Genomic DNA, 19,579 nt, shown 5'->3' with positions numbered 1-19,579 from the left:
CTCCACCTCTCCCCTCACCCACACCCCCCTCCACTCCCCCACCCCCACCCCTTCCACCCCTCACCACACCCCCCTCCACCCCTCCTCTCCCCTCATCCCAACCCCCCTCCACGTCCTCTCCCCTCACATCCACTCCCCTCCACCTCGCCTCTCCCCTCACCCCCACCCCCCTCCACATCCTCTCCTCTCATCCCCTCCTCTCCTCCCCTCACCCCCCTCTTCTCTCCCCTTCATCCCCCACCCCCCTCCACCTCCTTTCCCCTCACCCCCACCCCTCCACTCCTCTCCCTCACCCCCAGCCCCCTCCACCCCTCACCCCACCCCCTCTACCTCCTCTCCCTTCACCCACACCCCCCTCCTCTCTCCTCTCCCCTCACTCCCATCCCCTCCACCTCTCCTCTTCCTTCCCCTCACCCCCACCCCTCCACCCCTCCTCTCCCCTCATCCCAAACCCCCTCCACGTCCTCGCCCCACCCCCTCTACCTCCTCTCCCTTCACCCACACCCCCCTCCCCTCTCCTCTCCCCTCACCCCCACCGCCACCCCCCCCCTCCTCTCCCTCACCCCCACCCCCTCTACCTCCTCCCCTCATCCCCACCCCCTCCACCTTTCCCCTCCCCTCATCCCCACCCCTCTCCACCTCTCCTCTCCCCTCCCTTCACCTCCACCCCCTCCACCTCTCCTCTCCCCTTACCCCACCCCCATCCACCTCTCCTCTCCTACACGCACCCCACCCCCTCCACCTCTCCCTCCCTCATCCCCACCCCTCCACCTCTCCCTCCCCTCATCCCCACCCCCTCCACCTCTCCCCTCATCACCAGCTCCTCCACCTCTCCTCCTCTCCCCTCATCCACATCGCCCTCCACCTCTCCTCCTCTTCCCTCATCTCCAGCCCCTCCACCCCTCCTCCACTACCCTCTTCTCCATCCACCTCTTCCCCTCCCCACCCTTATCTCAATCCCCCTTCATTTATCCTCCCCTTCCCTCATCTCCATCTTCCTATCCTGCCCTCCCCTCTCCTCATCCAGCCCTGTAATCCATATGCTTCGCCCCCTACCCTCATCGCCATTCCCCTACACCTTCCACACCACCTTATGCCTTATGCAATGTTGCTGTATCTGTTAACCTCCTGGCTGATATCTTAGTCATCGAGGAGTGTAGGAAAACGTGGTTTCGGTTTCTGATGTATCTGGATGATTAATGAATGTTTTAAGCCACTTGAAAAGTTGCATTTGATTAGATATTTGATCAGAACTGTCTTCTCACGTCCAATTCTGCTTCTCGAAGAGTTTGTACAAGTTATGTTGCCATTGTTGTTGTTGCTGTGAGGGGGTGGAGGGGGGGGGGGGGGGGGGGGGGGGGGGGCGGTGGAGCTAACCTAGTGCTATTGTTATTGGACCAGCAAACTGGGAACATGGGTTTGAAAATCACCACTGCAGAATTGAATTCAATAAAAACCTGGAATTAGAAGTCTAATGATAACCGTGAAAAGATTGTTATAAAAACCCATCTGGATGACTCACGGCTGATGTGTTGGGTAAGCTGGGTCTGCGAGGACTGCGGTTACTGCAGCAGTGAGAGAGACAGGCTTCCAACACTTGAAGAAATGCAACTCGATTTTATTGAACTCTTAACAATCATACATACTTTAACTGTGGGTTGGCACTATGCTGACTTGACTGGAGACCTGAGGCTAACCTGACCAGACTATCTGACTACCACACGGTGTTTGTTCTAGTTGTTGCTCACGGGCCCGGGCTGTCTCAGAGGCTGCATCCCGAGAGAGCGGGAAAACTAGTGCCCTCTGACTTTATAGTGGCCGTGTCCTGTCTGGTGATTGGCTGCTGTGTTCTGCGTGTTCATTGGTCATCCTGTGTGTCAATCACTGCCTGTCTGTGCACCATCATATTCCTGTGTGTATATTATGACAACGGCCTTTACGCGAGGCAGTCCCAGGCAGTAACACCAACATCCCTTGAGTGAATAAGTAACAATAATCTGGTCCGGCCGACATGTGATTCCAGATCTGTAGCAATGTTCTTGACTCTGAAATGGCCAACAAGTCATTCAGTTGTGTCAAGAAGCAGAAACCAAAAGAAAGTGGACAGACCACCTGACATCAGCCTCGGCCCTGGAAATGACAATGGCAAATATCGCCCTGTCAACCCTGCAAAAGTCCTCCTGACTGAGACACAATCACAGACACGCTAGGTTCCACAACAGTGTATATTTTTACTTCCTTCTATTTATCGGAGAGGTCGGCATGGCAGGATACCCGCCATTCTTTTCGCAAAAGTTTTCTGCTTGTTGGCGATGTTCTCATCAAAGATGAGCGGGTCGTTGTGGCAAAGTCCTTGTGCCGTCTCCTGGCACCATGTGAAGTTGCTGGGTTGTGCAGGAACGATGACAAAGGACGACAACTTCAACGGTTTACTATCAGAACATCAAAGTTCTAACACGCCACGCCTGAAACCACACTGGTGAGATCTCCCATGCTACCGAAATATCACTTCCGGTGTACAGGCCATGGCAATTATATATCGGAAAACATAGTGGGAGGAAGAAAGGGGGAGGATATTACAAAATTTGCAATGCACAAGGTGAGAGCATTCGGGCAAGACACAAAAGCTGTGTCTCGAGGAGTGTGGCGCTAACAATTGCACACAGAAACACAAAATGGCACAAAAGAGGCTTTATTACCGTGAGATGTTATTCCCTCAAGTGGAGCTGTAAAATGGCAGCTCAGGAGACCTCATGGATATTTATACTGCTCCCTGTGGGCGGAGCTAGCCGGCAGGGGCTTATCGACAAACTATGCAGGGGCTTACCGACAAACCTGTAATAGCAGGTACTATTGTACATCCCCTAATAGAGGCACACACATATATATACAGTGGTATTACCACAAGGAGTTAGGAATTGCAACTGGAAGCCACCGCTGCTGTGTAGAAACAGATGGAGTGGTTATGATTTGAAATTTTCAAGGCACAAGTTTGAATCAGGGAGTTTGTAAAGATGCCAATTGAAAGATCTTTTTCCTCAGCTGATGCTGAGCTTCATTGGAACAGTGTAGGAGGCTGAGCATAGCGAGGTGGGGAAAAGCCTTATTTCCCGGTGATTATACAACATCCTTGCCGATTGCTGGAAATACACCCAGGCGGCAGGTTAACCCTGTCGCACAACCAGGCCTCATGCAAGTGGTGCAGACTGGGGTTGCTTGACGAAGAACAATATTTAACAGATTGAAGGTATGGTGAATGTATAATATGTACAATTCACACTGTGTATCACTGTGTCCCTGTGGGCTCTGTCTGTGAGCCGTTGCACGGCTCTGCCCACAGGGGGAGATGAGGAGTTTGTACAGGGCTCTGCCCATGGCCCCTCCCACTACCGGAAGTATAAAGTGCTGCGGTCTTGTGAGTCTGCCCTCAGTTCTTCTGGTCGCAGGCAGGCTCAGTTGTAAGTCTATTAAAGCCACAGTTTACTTCCTATCGTGTCTCGAGTGAATTGATGGTCACACCAATTTAATAGACTTAAAAACCACCATGGAATCAGCTCTCAAACCTGATCGACTGGAACTCGACCCTGCAAGCCACAGAAGCGAAGGAAATCTTTCTACATTGGCTTCGGTGCTTCAAGGCCTATCTGGCTGCGTCGACTACCTCCGCTGTTATTGAAGAACAGAAACTCAGTCTCCTAGACGCACGGGTGAGCCATCGCATTTCTACTCAACTCGATACCACCAACTCGAACACCGAAGCCCTCACAATACTTGACCGCCTATACATGCGGCCTGTAAATGAAGTCTACGCGCGGCATATTTTCACTACCCGCTGCCAGCGCCCCGCAGCCGGCCATGTGTGAGTCATGGGGGCCGCCATCTTGGGCGCCATCTTCCTCGCCGCCCGCCACGTGCGATCCACGGGGGCGGCCATCTTGGACGCCATCTTCCTCGCCGCCCGCCACGTGCGATCAACGGGGGCCAACATCTTGGCCATCATCCAATGTTCATATCGGTGACTACGACCTCCGCGGACAGACATCACGGGGCTACTCCAGCATCGCTGATCAAGCCACCGACTACCCGCAACTCAACGCAGTCACTTTGGACCAGTCGCGGCCAAAGCACCTCAGGAGCTCAATGATGTCCGTTCAGGTCAACGGATACAAGACACCGCGCCTCTTTGACTCCGGGAGCACCGAGAGCTTCGTACACCCAGATCTGGTAAGACGCTGTTCGCTCCCTATCTTCCCTGCACGGCAAACTATCTCCCTCGCCTCGGGCTCGCACTCGGTCCAAATACAAGGGCGCACCGTTGCGACCCTAACAATACAGGGCGCCAGCTACTCTAATTTCCAGCTGTACGTACTCCCAGACCTCTGCGCCCCCCTCCTACTCGGGCTCGATTTTCAGTGTAATCTTAGAAGCCTCACACTCAGCTTCGGCGGACCCCTACCCCCTCTCACTGTCTGCAGCTTAGCGATTCTAAAATCGACCCCCTTCCACTCTTCGCTAATCTCACCGCTAACTGTAAACCCGTAGCCACCCGCAGCAGGCGGTACAGCCTGCAGGACAGGGTATTTATTAGAGCCGAAGTCCAGCGGCTCCTAGGTGAGGGAGTCATAGAGGCCAGTAACAGCCCCTGGAGAGCTCAGGTAGTGGTCGTCAAGACCGGGGAAAGGTTCCGGATGGTGGTTAATTACAGCCAGACCATTAACCGGTTCACGCACCTCGATGCGTACCCCCTCCCCAGAATTGCAGACATGGTCAACCAGATCGCCCAGTACCACATCTTCTCCACGGTGGATCTGAAGTCTGCATACCACCAGCTCCCAATCCGCCCGGAGGACCGCCACTACACGGCGTTCGAGGCCGATGGCCGCCTCTTCCATTTCCTCCAGGTCCCCTTTGGAGTCACGAATGGGGTTTCGGTGTTCCAACGAGCAATGGACCGAATGGTGGACCAATACGGGCTGCGGGCCACGTTTCTGTACTTGGATAACGTCACCATCTGCGGCTATGACCAGCAGGACCACGACGCCAACCTCCACCGATTTCTCCAAACTGCCCAGAAACTCAACCTCACATACAACGAGAAATGCGTTTTCCGTACAACCAGGCTAGCCATCCTCGGCTATGTCGTGAAAAACGGGGTTCGGGGCCTGACCCGGACCTCTCCCTCACTGTTCCAGGGCCCTCGAGAGGTGCCTTGGATTCTTCTCCTATTATGCCCAGTGGGTCCCCCAATATGCGGACAAAGCCCGCCCACTATTTAAGACCACACTCTTCCCACTGTCAGCAGAGGCCCGCCAGACCTTCAACTGCATCAAGGAGGACATCGCCAAAGCCGCCATGCAGGCGGTGGATGAATCCGTCCCTTTTCAGGTGGAGAGCGATGCCTCAGAGGTCGCTCTAGCAGCCACTCTGAATCAGGCAGGGAGACCAGTCGCCTTCTTCTCCCGAACTCTCTCCGCTTCGGAACTTCAACACTCCTCAGTCGAAAAAGAAGCCCAAGCCATTGTGGAAGCCGTACGGCACTGGAGGCACTACCTCGCAGGTAGGAGGTTTACCCTCATCACCGACCAGTGATCGGTTACCTTCATGTTCAACAACTCGCAAAGGGGCAAAATAAAAAACGATAAAATCTTGAGGTGGAGGATCGAAAGCGCCACCTATAATTATGATATCATATATCGGCCGGGGAAGCTCAACGAGCCCCCAGATGCCCTGTTCCGCGGCACATGCGCCAGCGCGCAAGACGACCGATTACAGGCTATCCACAATGACCTCTGCCACCCGGGGGTCACCCGGCTCGCCCACTACATCAAAGCCCGCAATCTGCAATCTCAGGGTTTCTCAAAAGGCTTCCCGGCCCTTTGAACGCCTGAGCATCGATTTCAAAGGACCCCTCCCCTCGACCAATCGTAATGTGTACTTCCTCAACATCATAGACAAATTCTCCTGCTTCCCCTTTGCCATCCCATGCCCTGATATGACCTCCCACACAGTCATCAGAGCCCTGCACAGTGTCTTCACCCTGTTCGGGTTCCCTAACTATGTCCACAGCGACAGGGGTCCGTCCGTCATGAGTGACGAGCTGCGTCAGTACCTGCTCGACAAGGGCATCGCCTCGAGCAGGACTACCAGCTATAAACCCAGGGGGAACGGGCAGGTGGAGCGGGAGAACGTGACGGTCTGGAAGACCGTCCTACTGACCCTACGGTCCAGGAATCTCCCGACCTCCCACTGGCAGGAGGTCCTCCCCGACGCGCTCCATGCAATTAGGTCCCTCCTGTGCACGGCCACTAATCAGACCCCTCACGAGCGACTGTTTGTTTTCCCCAGGGGCACTACCACGGGGGCTACGCTCCCATCTTGGTTGAGGACACCGGGCCCAGTTCTCCTCCGGAAGCATGTCCGGACACATAAAATGGACCCACTGGTAGAGAGGGTACTACTGCTACACTCAAACCCCCACTAAGCCTTTATAGAACATCCCGACGGCCGTCAGGACACCGTTTCCCTCCGAGACCTGGCGCCTGCAGGATCCACCACCACCACCATCGCCGACTTACCCCTCACACGACACCCCACCCAGCCCCCTACACCCTGACCCCCCACGCCCTGGGCCCCCCGCCTACAGGTTTCCTGCACCCCCCTTCGCCTGTCGCACCGGTCAGGAACGAAGCTCTGAACGAACCACCCCCTGGAGTCCACCCTCAGATCCACACCGCCCGTCAGCACCCAGCCACCCTCAGATCCACACCGCCCGTCAGCACCCAGCCACCCTCAGATCCCCATCCCCACCGCCCGTCAGCACCCAGCCACCCTCAGATCCACACCGCCCGTCAGCACCCAGCCACCCTCAGATCCACACCGCCCGTCAGCACCCAGCCACCCTCAGATCCACACCGCCCGTCAGCACCCAGCCACCCTCAGATCCCCATCCCCACCGCCCGTCAGCACCCAGCCACCCTCAGATCCACACCGCCCGTCAGCACCCAGCCACCCTCAGATCCCCATCCCCACCGCCCGTCAGCACCCAGCCACCCTCAGATCCCCACCGCCCGTCAGCACCCAGCCCCAGCCACCCTCAGATCCACACCGCCCGTCAGCACACAGCCACCCTCAGATCCACACCGCCCGTCAGCACACAGCCACCCTCAGATCCCCACCGCCCGTCAGCACCCAGCCACCCTCAGATCCACACCGCCCGTCAGCCCACCCAGCCACCCTCAGATCCCCACCGCCCGTCAGCACCCAGCCACCCTCAGATCCACACCGCCCGTCAGCACCCAGCCACCCTCAGATCCACACCGCCCGTCAGCACCCAGCCACCCTCAGATCCACACCGCCCGTCAGCACCCAGCCACCCTCAGATCCACACCGCCCGTCAGCACACAGCCACCCTCAGATCCACACCGCCCGTCAGCACACAGCCACCCTCAGATCCACACCGCCCGTCAGCACACAGCCATCCGAAGAGGCTGCAACCCCGGTGCTCCGCCGATCCCAGCGGACAATTCGGCCACCGGACCGGCTCAATCTGTAGACCCGTCACCCCTGCCGTACTTGATTTTGTTTACAGGGGGTGAATGTGGTGAATGTATAATGCTTAATTCATACTGTATAGCATTGTGTTCACACTGTATAGCATTGTGTCCTTGTGGGCTCTGTCTGTGAGCCGTTGCCCGGCTCTGCCCACAGGGGGAGATGAGGAGCTTGTACAGGGCTCCACCCTTGGCTACGCCTGTGGCCCCTCCCGCTACCGGAAGTGTAAAGTGCTGCGGTCTTGCGAGTCTGCCCTCAGTTCTTCTGGTCGCAGGCAGGCTCAGTTGTAAGTCGATTAAAGCCACAGTTTACTTCCTCTCGTGTCTCGAGTGAATTGATGGTCGTATCAGAAGGCAGGAAAAAAAATCAGAAGTGGTTTCAGGCCCAGCACATCCCACATCCTGGACGCAGCCATAAGCTGCGCACAGGCACCACGTTGTTCCATTCTAATGTGCAGCTCCATTGCAGACATGCATTGCATTCCATGCAAAATAAATTTATAGATTTCTGTACACACTGCCCAGTCCTCCAAGCTTGCATTCTGATCTTATCAGCCTGTATTCTTTGTTGTACAAAGGAAAGTATTGTGGAGGGACAGACCAGCACAGTATTGAAGTGGGCAACTTGGTGGCACAGTGGTTAGCACTGTCGCTTCACAGCTCCAGGGTCCTAGGTTCGATTCCCCGCTGGGTCACTGTCTGTGCGGAGTCTGCATGTCCTCCCCGTGTGTGCGTGGGTTTCCTCCGGGTGCTCCGGTTTCCTCCCACAGTCCAAAGATGAGCAGGTTAGGTGGATTGGACATTCTGAATTTTCCCTCTGTGTACCCGAACAGGCGCTGTAACGTGACAGTAACTTCATTGCAGTGTTAATGTAAGTCTACTTGTGACGATAAAGATTATTAATAAAAAAAAGATAAATGTATTTTTAAAATTCTACTCGCGAGGCCGTTCCCTATGCTTAATTCTTCTACAGTTTTCTACACGGTCTTCTACAGAGTAACCTCTTGCTCACGTTCTGATGTCCAAACAATAATTGAAGTGATTTTACTGTTCATGGACCAGGATGGGGGCAGATCCAACAAAACCCAACTCTGACTCCATGCTGGAACTCTCTAACGCCGCTGAGGAAACTGCAGCACCTACCTTGTCAACAGCAACTAACGATGGCCAACAAACGGCAGATCTGATCCCAGATCGATTATACCTCCAGATCCCAGATCGATTATACCTCCAGATCCCAGACCGATTATACCTCCAGATCCGAGATCGATTATACCTCCAGATCACAGATCGATTATACCTCCAGATCCCAGATCGATTATACCTCCAGATCCCAGATCGATTATACCTCCAGATCCGAGATCGATTATACCTCCAGATCACAGATCGATTATACCTCCAGATCCCAGATCGATTATACCTCCAGATCCGAGATCGATTATACCTCCAGATCACAGATCGATTATACCTCCAGATCCCAGATCGATTATACCTCCAGATCACAGATCGATTATACCTCCAGATCCGAGATCAATTATACCTCCAGATCACAGATCGATTATACCTCCAGATCCCAGATCGATTATACCTCCAGATCACAGATCGATTATACCTCCAGATCCCAGATCGATTATACCTCCAGATCACAGATCGATTATACCTCCAGATCCCAGATCGATTATACCTCCAGATCCCAGATCGATTATACCTCCAGATCACAGATCGATTATACCTCCAGATCCCAGATCGATTATACCTCCAGATCACAGATCGATTATACCTCCAGATCACAGATCGATTATACCTCCAGATCCCAGATCGATTATACCTCCAGATCACATTCGATTATACCTCCAGATCACAGATCGATTATACCTCCAGATCACAGATCGATTATACCTCCAGATCCCAGATCGATTATACCTCCAGATCACATTCGATTATACCTCCAGATCACAGACCGATTATACCTCCAGATCCGAGATCGATTATACCTCCAGATCCCAGATCGATTATACCTCCAGATCCCAGATCGATTATACCTCCAGATCACAGATCGATTATACCTCCAGATCCCAGATCGATTATACCTCCAGATCACAGATCGATTATACCTCCAGATCACAGATCGATTATACCTCCAGATCCCAGATCGATTATACCTCCAGATCACATTCGATTATACCTCCAGATCCCAGATCGATTATACCTCCAGATCCCAGATCGATTATACCTCCAGATCACAGATCGATTATACCTCCAGATCCCAGATCGATTATACCTCCAGATCACAGACCGATTATACCTCCAGATCACAGATCGATTATAGCTCCAGATCACAGATCGATTATAGCTCCAGATCCCAGATCGATTATACCTCCAGATCCCAGATCGATTATACCTCCAGATCCCAGATCGATTATACCTCCAGATCCCAGATCGATTATACCTCCAGATCCCAGATCGATTATACCTCCAGATCCCAGATCGATTATACCTCCAGATCCCAGATCGATTATACCTCCAGATCCCAGATCTATTATACCTCCAGATCCCAGATCGATTATACCTCCAGATCACAGACCGATTATACCTCCAGATCCGAGATCGATTATACATCCAGATCACAGATCGATTATACCTCCAGATCCCAGATCGATTATACCTCCAGATCCCAGATCGATTATACCTCCAGATCCCAGATCTATTATACCTCCAGATCCCAGATCGATTATACCTCCAGATCCGAGATCGATTATACCTCCAGATCCGAGATCGATTATACATCCAGATCACAGATCGATTATACCTCCAGATCCCAGATCGATTATACCTCCAGATCCGAGATCGATTATACCTCCAGATCACAGATCGATTATACCTCCAGATCCGAGATCAATTATACCTCCAGATCCGAGATCGATTATACCTCCAGATCCCAGATCGATTATACCTCCAGATCCCAGATCGATTATACCTCCAGATCCGAGATCAATTATACCTCCAGATCAGAGATCAATTATACCTCCAGATCCGAGATCAATTATACCTCCAGATCCCAGATCAATTATACCTCCAGATCACAGATCAATTATACCTCCAGATCCGAGATCGATTATACCTCCAGATCCGAGATCGATTATACCTCCAGATCCCAGATCGATTATACCTCCAGATCCGAGATCGATTATACCTCCAGATCCGAGATCAATTATACCTCCAGATCCCAGATCGATTATACCTCCAGATCCCAGATCGATTATACCTCCAGATCCCAGATCGATTATACCTCCAGATCACATTCGATTATACCTCCAGATCACAGATCGATTATACCTCCAGATCCGAGATCGATTATACCTCCAGATCCCAGATCGATTATACCTCCAGATCCCAGATCGATTATACCTCCAGATCCCAGATCGATTATACCTCCAGATCCGAGATCGATTATAGCTCCAGATCCCAGATCGATTATACCTCCAGATCCGAGATCAATTATACCTCCAGATCCCAGATCGATTATACCTCCAGATCACAGATCGATTATACCTCCAGATCCAAGATCAATTATACCTCCAGATCCAAGATCAATTATAAGTGTCCATCTGGACTGTTCCCTTTGTTACACTTTAGAATAATTTATGCACCAACATTTTCAGTCTCTGCTTGTGATTGTATACTGTGTGGGAGCAACATCACAGAGTGGAGATTCCAGCGGTGGAGACCCTCCGCCAAGCACCAGATCCTGGGTTTGAGTAAAGCTGAACTTCACCCCCACAGTGACAGCACACTTGGTCACTGATGCGCCATCAATAACTACTGAAATGAGGATGTAGTCCGAATTGAAGGCTTTAATCAACAAGATGTTTCCCCAGCAGCTCGAGTACAGAAAGAAGGCCGGCTGCTGGGAAAAACGGGTTCTTATACCCCGCCTCCCTGGGCGGAGCTACCTTACGTTCCGACCAATGAAATGCAAACACTTGGGCCAATGAGAAGCGAGCTTTCTCCACCAATGCTAGCTCATACTCCCTGGTACCGTAGTACCTCTAGTCATACTACCACATTCACCCCTTGTTGAGAAAGAACCGGGGTGGGGGAGGGGGGAAGTCTGCTCAGGCGTCCAGCCATGACTGGTAGTCCGGTGCGGGTGGGGTAATTTACTGGTAGTATGACTCCAACGGCGGCTGCCCACTGGCCCGTAACTATGTACAGAGTCAGGAATTGTGTATTCAGCATGGCGCACTGGCCCGTAACTATTTACAGAGACAGAAGAAAAATCCATTAAGAGTTCACATTGACTCGACCAGACCGATCGGGGGCCTTGGATGTCCTCTGCGGCCGACGGAGCTTCGGCGGCGATGTTGATGGAGATGCGGGCGTCCATAACTCCGGACACGATGATCCTGTCCTTGTGGAGGTTTCAACACCCCTAGACGGCGCTGGTGAGGGCCGGGCCTGGGGGGGGGGGGGGGGGGGGGGGGGGGGCGTCGTCCTCCAGGCGGCGCAGGTGAGGGGGTTGGCGGGCCGGGGGGGGGGGGGGAGTGCCTGCAGGGTGCAGTTGCGGTTGGGGGGGGTCCCGCCATAGCCTGTGGGGGGGGGGGGGGGGGGTGGGGGGCTGGTGACGAGGGCGATGGCGGGGATCCGGCTGGCGCCAGGTCCCGTAGGGAGACAGTGTCTTGTCGGCCATCGGGGTACTCCACATCCACATATTGCGGGTTAGCATGGAGCAGCTGGACCCTCTCGACCAACGGGTCCGATTTGTGCCCACACGTGTTTCCGGAGCAGGATGGGCCCGGGGGCAGCCAGCCAGATCGGGAGCGGGGTCCCTGAGGAAGACTTCCTGGAGAAGCAGGGTAGCATGGTGGTTAGCATAAATGCTTCACAGCTCCAGGGTTCCAGGTTCGATTCCCGGCTGGGTCACTGTCTGTGCGGAGTCTGCACGTCCTCCCCGTGTGTGCGTGGGTTTCCTCCGGGTGCTCCGGTTTCCTCCCACAGTCCAAAGATGTGCAGGTTAGGTGGATTGGCCATGCTAAATTGCCCGTAGTGTCCTAATAAAAGTAAGGTTAGGGGGGGGGGTTGTTGGGTTACGGGTATAGGGTGGATACGTGGGTTTGAGTGGGGTGATCATGGCTCGGCACAACATTGAGGGCCGAAGGGCCTGTTCTGTGCTGTACTGTTCTATGTTCTAAGACAAGAAGGCGTTCGTGGGGAGTTTGATTAGTAGAAGTGCAGAGTAGAGACCGGATGGAGTGGAGGGTGTCTGGGCGTCCCGGAGTCCAGCAGGCAGGATGTTTCATGCCCGTTGAGCAGGACCTTCGTCGTCGCCGTAGAGAGGGTGCGGGGTCGAGACTGGTCCAAGTTGACTGATGCGAGTCGTGGCAGAAGATCGGAGTCGTCATCGGGCGGTGCGTAGTCACCCGCGTCGGGGTCCTTGGAGCCGACCCAAGATGGCGGCGCCCACTGGTCGCACATGGCAGGGGATGGAAAAAATGGTGGCGCCCATCCCCCGCACGTGGCGTCGGAAACACAAGATGGCGGCACCCGGAGGCCGCACGGGGCGTTGGGGGATGGGGACAGAGAAGTTTGTGGGCCGCACGGGGCCCTCGGCGAGAGACGGGGTGATGTGACCATCAATTCACACTACACGTAGTTGGAAGCTTGTTTTTCAGTGGTTTTAATGATCTTACAACGGAGCCTGCATGTGACGAGATAAACTGGCAGGCAGGCTCAGACTGCCAGGCTTTATACTTCCGGTTAGTGGGAGGAGCCATGGGCGGGGCCATGGGCGAAGCCAAGGGTGGAGCCCAGTACAAACTCCTCATCTCCTCCTAGGGGCAGAGCCGCGCAACTGCTCGTATACCGAGCTTACACAGACACAGTACATCATATATAATAACAGTGTGAATTACACGGACTGTGATTCACCACATTCACCCCCTGTAAAAATTGAGTCCAGCGGGGGGGGATGTGTCTACCAATTCCCAATTGTGAATTACAAGTTACAAGTTACAGGTTATAAATTACAGGTTAAGTCGATCTGGCGGCCGAGTCGTCCTCTGGGATCGACGAAGCACCGGGGTTGCAGCCTCTTCTGGTGGCTGGGTGGTGGCGGTCGGCGAGGGGACCATGGCGGACTCCGGGGGTGATTCGGTCCGAGCTTCGTATCCGACTGGTTCGACTGGTGACGGGGAGCGTCGGATACCCAATGGTGCGGGGGCGCGGAGCACGGGCAGCAGAACTGCAGGCGTGGGGGCGCCGGGCGCGGGAGGTTGGGTGGGGTATAGTGTGAGGGGAGGCGGTGGGGGGGGGGAGGCGGTGGGAGGGGTATAGTGTGAGGGGAGGCGGTGGGGGGGGAGGCGGTGGGAGGGGTATAGTGTGAGGGGAGGCGGTGGGCGGGGGGGGTATAGTGCGAGGGGTATGTCAGCGGCGGTAGTGTCGGAGTTGGATCCTGCAGGCGCCAGGTCCCGGAGGGAAACAGTGTCCTGACGGCCGTCGGGGTACTCTATAAATGCGTAGTGTGGGTTTGAATGGAGTAGGAGCACTCTCTCTACGAGTGGGTCAGTCTGGTGAGTCCGGACGTGCTTCCGGAGGAGAACCGGGCCCGGTGTCTTTAACTATTCTGGGAGCGAAACCCTCGTGGTAGTGCCCCTGGAAAAAACAAATAGCTGCTCGTGAGGGATCTGATTGGTGGCCGTACATAGGAGAGACCTAATTGCATGGAGCGCGTCTGGGAGGACTTCCTGCCAATGGGAGGTCGGGAGCTTCCTGGACCGGAGGGTCAGTAGGACGGTCTTCCAGACCGTCGCATTCTCCCTCTCCACCTGCCCGTTCCCCCTGGGGTTGTAGCTGGTAGTCCTGCTCGAGGCAATGCCCTTTTCGAGCAGGTACTGACGCAGCTCGTCGCTCATAAAGGACGAACTCCTGTCGCTGTGTACATAGCTGGGGAAACCAAACAGGGTGAAGATGCTGTGCAGGGCCCCAATGACTGTGTGGGAGGTCATATCGGGGCACGGGACAGCAAAGAGAAAACGAGAGAACTCGTCGATGACGTTCAGAAAGTACACATTCCTATTGGTCGAGGGGTGTGGCCCTTTGAAATCGATAGCGAGGCGTTCAAAGGGCCGAGAAGCCTTGACCAGGTGGGCCTTGTCTGGTCTATAGAAGTGCGGTTTTCACTCCGCACAGATCAGGCAGTCCCTGGTGATGGCTTTCACCACCTCTGTGGAGAAAGGCAGATTTTGGGCTTTGGCGTAGTGGGCGAGCCGAGTGACCCCCGGGTGGCAGAGGTCATTGTGGATGGCTTTCAGGCGGTCGTCTTGCGCGCTGGCGCACGTGCCGCGGGACAGGGCATCTGGGGGCTCGTTGAGCTTCCCCGGTTGATACATAATATCATAATTGTAGGTGGAGAGTTCGATCCTCCACCGTAAGATCTTATCATTTTTGATCTTGCCCTTTTGAGAGTTGTCGAACATAAAGGCAACCGATCTTTGGTCGGTGATGAGGGTGAACCTCCTACCTGCGAGGTAGTGCCTCCAGTGACGTATAGCTTCCACGATGGCTTGTGCTTCCTTTTCGACTGAGGAGTGTTGAAGTTCCGAAGCGGAGAGGGTTCGGGTGAAGAAGGCGACTGGTCTCCCTGCCTGATTCAGAGTGGCGGGGAGAGCGACCTCTGAGGCATCGCTCTCCACCTGAAAAGGGACAGATTCATCCACCGCCCGCATGGCCGCTTTGGCGATGTCCTCCTTGATACGAATTAAAGCCTGACGAGCCTCATCCGATAGAGGAAAGAGTGTGGCCTTAAATAGTGGGCGGGCTTTGTCCGCATATTGAGGGACCCACTGGGCATAATAAGAGAAGAATCCCAGGCACCTTTTGAGGGCCCTGGGACAATGAGGGAGAGGGAGTTCTAAGAGGGGGGCATACGGTCCGGGTCAGGGCCCAGGACTCCGTTCTCCACGACATAGCCGAGGATGGCTAGCCTGGTCGTGCGGAAAACGCATTTCTCCGTGTTATACGTGAGGTTGAGTTTCTGGGCAGTCTGGAGAAATCGATCGAGGTTAGCGTCGTGGTTCTGCTCGTCGTGGCCGCAGATGGTGACGTTATCCAGATACGGAAACGTGGCCCGCAGCCCGTACTGGTCCACCATTCGGTCCATTGCTCGTTGGAACATCGAGACCCCATTAGTGACGCCAAAGAGAACCTGGAGGAAGTGGAAGAGCGGCCGTTGGCCTCAAACGCCGTGAAGTGGCGGTCCTCCGGGCGGATTGGGAGCTGGTGGTACGCAGACTTCAGATCCACCGTGGAAAAGACTTTATAGTGGGCGATCTGATTCACCATGTCTGCAATTCTGGGGAGGGGATACGCATAACTTCATTGAAGCCTACTCGTGACAATAAGCAAATTTAATTTATTTTCATTTCATTTCATCAAGGAGCATGAACCGATTAATGGTCTGGCTATAGTCCACTACCATTCGGAATTTTTCCCCGGTCTTGATGACCACCACCTGAGCTCTCCAGGGGCTGTTACTGGCCTCTATGATCCCCTCACGTAGGAGCCTATGGACCTCGGTTCTGATAAATACCCTGTCCTGCAGGCTGTATCGCCTACTGCGGGTGGCTACGGGTTTCCAGTCCGGAGTGAGATTGGCAAAGAGTGGAGGGGGGGCGATGTTTAGCGTAGTTAGGCTGCAAATAGTGAGTGGGGGTAGGGGCCCGCCGAAGCTGAGGGTGAGGCTTTTGAGGTTACACTGGAAGTCGAGTCCCAGTAAGAGTGGGGCACAGAGTTCGGGGAGTACCTATAGCTGGAAGTTTGAGTAGCTAGTGCCCTGGATCGTTAGGGTCGCGACGGTGCGCCCTTGGAGGTGAACAGAGTGAGAGCCCGAAGCGAGGGAGATAGTTTGCCGTGCAGGGAAGATAGGGAGCGAACAGCGTCTTACCAGATCTGGGTGTACGAAGCTCTCGGTGCACCCGGAGTCGAAGAGGCGCGGCATCCTGTACCCGTTGATTTTAACGGTCATCATTGAGTTGCGGAGGTGCTTTGGACGCGACTGGTCCAACGTGACCGCGCTGAGTTGCGGGTAGTCGGCGGCTCGATCAGCTGTGCTGGAGTGGCCCCGTGATGACTGCCCTCTGAGTTCGTAGTCGTCGAGGTGAGTTTCAGAGTTTGAAGAGGATGGATCTCAAGATGGCCGCCCCCATGAGTCGCACATGGCCGGCCGCATGGAGGAGGATTGCCAAGATGGCCGCCCCCATGAGTCGCACATGGCCGGCCGCATGGAGGAGGATTGCCAAGATGGCCGCCCCCATGAGTCGCACATGGCCGGCCGCATGGAGGAGGATTGCCAAGATGGCCGCCCCCATGAGTCGCACATGTCGGGTGGGGACGGAGTCAGCATACAGGCTGCAGTATTTTGGGGCCTGCGAGTTCGAGGAGCGAGTGCTTTGGGCTGTGGGAGAGTTTGGAGAGGGGGATTCCTTCACCAGGCAGACCCGGGCATAGTGTCCTTTGCGACCGCAGTTGCTGCCGTGGGTGCTGGGGCTGCCCGCAAAAGTGGCACTCTGGGGCTGCGTGATGGCTGGGTGGCCGCGTGGCGCAGGCCTGGGGCAGTCGCTGGTCGGGGGCCCAGGATGGGGTCGCTTGGTCCACAGGGAATGAGGTGAGGCTGCGGAATGAGACCTCCATAGTGGTAGTTAGTTCTACCGTGTCCTCTAAGTTCTGGACCCCTCTTTCTAACAACCGCTGGCGCACATAATTTGATCTGAGGCCTGCCACGTACACATCTCTAACGGCAAGTTCCATGTGCTGTTCGGCTGATACAGCCTGATAATTACAGTCCCGAGATAAAATCTTTAAATCCCGCAGGAATTCTTCTAATGACTCCGCGGGGCGCTGGCGGCGGGTCGTAAAAATATGGCGCATGTAGACCTCGTTAATGGGCCTCACGTACATTCGATCTAGCATGGCTAGGGCCCCCGTATACAAGTTGGTACTATTTAGTTGAGAAGATATACGGTGGCTCACCCTTGCGTGCAGTAGACTGAGTTTCTGCTCCTCTGTAGTTTCTGATGTGCTTGATTCAGCCAGGTAGGCCTTAAAACATCTGAGCCAGTGCTGGAAGATTTCTCTCGCCCCTGCAGCCTGCGGGTCGAGTTCTAGTCGGTCAGGTTTGAGGGCTGATTCCATAGTTGTTTCTTGAGTTGTTTCTTCGATTTCTCCTTATAGATTTCTTCTTGTTTCCTAAGATCATTAAATTGATGTGACCATCAATTCACACGACACGTAGTTGGAAGTGAACAGTGGTTTTAATGATCTTACAACGGAGCCTGCCTGTGACGAGATGAACTGGCAGGCAGGCTCAGACTGCCAGGCTTTATACTTCCGGTTAGTGGGAGGAGCCATGGGCGAAGCCAAGGGTGGAGCCCAGTACAAACTCCTCATCTCCCCCTAGGGGCAGAGCCGCGCAACTGCTCGTACACCGAGCTTACCCAGATACAGTACATCATATATAATAACAGTGTGAATTACACGGACTGTGATTCACCACACAGGGTGATGTCCCGCAGTCGCTGCCCGGGATCACAGCGACCGCCTTGGCCTGGCAAACCAACAGAAAATGGCCCTTCTTACCGCAGCCCTTGCACGTTGCCGATCTGGCTGGGCAACGCTGTCGGGGGTGTTTTGCCTGTCCACAGAAATAGCAACGGGGCCCAGCGGGGTTTCCAGGGCGTCTCGCAGCGCAGGCCTGAGGCTATTCAGAGTCCGTAGGGGAAGGGGAAGCTGAATTCCAGGCTGCCCAGGGGGCCGCCGCGCGGTCGGGGGCAATGGACGGGCGTTTCCGTTCGCAACATCTAGAGAGTTCGCGAGGGCCCGTGCCTCTGTGAGGCTCAAAGTTTCCTTCTCTAACAGTCTCTGGCGGATCTGTGGGGACTGCATACCCGCAACAAAGGCGTCTCGGATTAACAGTTCGGTGTGCTCATGAGCAGAAACTCGCGTGCAGCCGCAGTTCCTCCCCAGTACAAGGAGCGCACGGTAAAAATCGTCCAAGTCATTAATGTAGATTGGAAACAGTTCAGGTCCAAACACTGCACTAGTTACAGCTTTTCAAAAAATATAGAATTCATGCTCCAGCTTCCTCAGGGTGGCAGTCAGGGTGGGAATGCCACTCCGTACACTCTTCCCAGCTCAGATCTCTCAGTACCTGTCTTACCCGACTTTCCTGACTCAGGCTGGATAGGAGCCAGGCACTGGCTCCAATGAAACAGGTGAGTTTCGACACCCCAGTGAAATGAACAAGCCAGGGGGAAGGTAGGCGTCCAGGGTAAGTTCGACATCGGTCGGAGATGGACATCAGGAACAGGGTTGGACATCGGAAGGGAGGTTGGACATTGGGAGTGTCGTCAGGTTAGGCCGGGCGGTGGTGGTGGGCCAATTGGATTGAGTCAGGGGTGGGGTTCCTATGCAGGTGAGGGGTGGGGGATGGGGAATACCATGGCGGTGGGGCAGGAGTGCTTAATCGGGGTGGGTGGGTGAGATCCCTGTGAGATCGGGGTGCGGGGAGTCCTGTGCAGGAATACAAGCAGGTTGGAGGAACAGCCCATGGGCTAGAATCATAGAATTTACAGTGCAGGAGGCCATTCGGCCCATCGAGTCTGCACCAACCCTTGGAAAGAGCTCCCTACTTAAGCCCACACCTCCACCCTATCCCCGTAACCCAGTAACCCCACCTCACCTTTTGGACACTAAGGGCAATTTAGCACGGCCAATCCACCTAACCTGCACATCTTTGGACTGTGGGAGGAAACCGGAGCACCCGGAGGAAACCCACGCAGACTCAGCCTAGACAGTGACCCGAGGCCGGAATTGAACCCAGGTCCCCGGAGTTGTGAGGCAGTTCCATTTGGTTCTGGCGGTTTGAATTAGGGCGAACACAGACTGTAACCCTGACAGAAGCAGACTGAAGCTTCGGCCTGTCCTTACTGCGATGCACTTTCTCAGGTCGGTGCAGATATCAGGAACTGGCGCTG

This window comes from Scyliorhinus canicula, chromosome 3 (genome assembly GCF_902713615.1).
Source record: "Scyliorhinus canicula chromosome 3, sScyCan1.1, whole genome shotgun sequence".
Lineage (NCBI taxonomy): Eukaryota > Metazoa > Chordata > Chondrichthyes > Carcharhiniformes > Scyliorhinidae > Scyliorhinus > Scyliorhinus canicula.
This window is presented reverse-complemented; position numbering follows the sequence as displayed.